The sequence below is a fragment of the Lipotes vexillifer genome, unplaced genomic scaffold (genome assembly GCF_000442215.2).
Source record: "Lipotes vexillifer unplaced genomic scaffold, Lipotes_vexillifer_v1.1 scaffold1906, whole genome shotgun sequence".
Taxonomy (NCBI): domain Eukaryota; kingdom Metazoa; phylum Chordata; class Mammalia; order Artiodactyla; family Lipotidae; genus Lipotes; species Lipotes vexillifer.
The window spans coordinates 94,544-95,996 of NW_006770807.1; the positions used below are offsets into that span (position 1 = coordinate 94,544).

At 46.7% G+C, this 1,453-nt stretch overlaps 1 protein-coding gene across 1 annotated transcript in view; it reads left to right on the top strand.

Annotated features, from left to right (window-relative positions):
• LOC103079630 (PH and SEC7 domain-containing protein 3-like) overlaps positions 1–1,453 on the top strand; it is a gene marked incomplete at its 5' end in the record, with an annotated part of 102,636 nt that overhangs the window by 86,451 nt on the left and 14,732 nt on the right. The gene's annotated exons all lie outside the window — the stretch shown is intronic.

The following is a 1,453-nucleotide window of genomic DNA, read 5'->3' on the forward strand; positions in this document are numbered from 1 at the left end:
AGGGAAAGGGAGACCATAGCAACCCAAACCTATGAGAATCGTGACTGGGCTGTAAGAGGTTTGCTGAGGAGGCAGGGATTCCTGAGGGCAGGCTAACAGAGGCTCCCGGGTTCACTGCAGAGCCAGGGCAAACCTGGCAGGCAGCCCCAGACCAGTGCATTTCATGGGCCAGCAGACCTAAGGTCAGAATGTTTTCTTTGGCCATTGCAGTGCTGGATTTGTCTTCACTGAGATTTGAATGCATTTAGGGAAGACCTGCAGGGCCCTCCCCACCACCCCTTAGTATATCAAGCCTAGCAGGCATCCACCTTTGTGTTGCTGGCCTGGCCCCTGGGGGCGGTTCAGTTTGCCATCCCTGTACAGAGGCTGCAGACGGTTGGATATGCTTTGTGTCTTAGATCTTTGAACATGGGCTTTGGAATCAACTGTCTCTTCGTGGTTAGAAAATGGATACTTCCAGGTACATGTGTTCTCAGGTTCCAATCCAGCAGGAAAAGAAGTCCACGTCCCTGATGGCTCTACCCAGATGCAGAATAAGTCCCCTTGGCTGAATGGGCTAGAAATCAGCCACATGCCCACTCCTGAATTTCGACCTGGAGTAGCACATGCTTATGGCTTAAGGCAGGCAGGGCCCACATGAACCACATGGCTGGAAGCTCAATTTTAGAAACAACAAATGTCCATTCTAGTAAGACATGTAAATCTCTTGGGACGGAATATTTTAAATCTAGAAAATCTAGGGCATCCTTGAGGCGTGATGCATCTTTTTCTGAATTTCTGACTTTTGGTGGCATGTAAAATGGTGTAATTCCTTCTGAAATTGATGTATTTGAAATAAGAGCACATTCCATACAGCGCCGTTCAGGAAATTCAAAGCTTCTCATATCAAGGAGCGCACGTAATATGAATTTCTGGGTGTAAGCCCTCAGTTTTACCATTGGGCTATTTATTGCACGGTGGGTAGGTGGTGGTTTGATGTATTTCTTTTTGAACAGATTCTCTGCTTGTGATCTTAGCCCTGCTCCCTCAGATCGCTCAGTCTTTGTCAACATCAGATAAATAAGTCCACTTTTTCTCTCACAGGAGTAGTACAAGGGCATATTTCAGTGCACTGCCAGCCACCACAAGGCTAATCCACCTCTGAAACAAGACGATCTAGCTGTTAATTTGTGAGTGGCCTTGTTTGTAAAAGTACAGAGATGGCTGTGATCACCATCTTTCTCCCTAGCGAGGGGAGAGTCTCAGTTGAAGGAGAGTCTCAGTCTCAGTAACAGGGTCTAGCCTGGAATCCAGCATTGTCTCCTTTATCGAAAACATCACAGAGGTGATCCCTGGTCTGGATCTGAGAAGCTAAGATGTGGCAGGTTAATAGAATTCTTGGGGAAGTTTAGGAATTTTCTTTTTCTAATAGAAGACTAAGTGTTAGAGTCTAGAGACACAGGGTCAGCAGCTG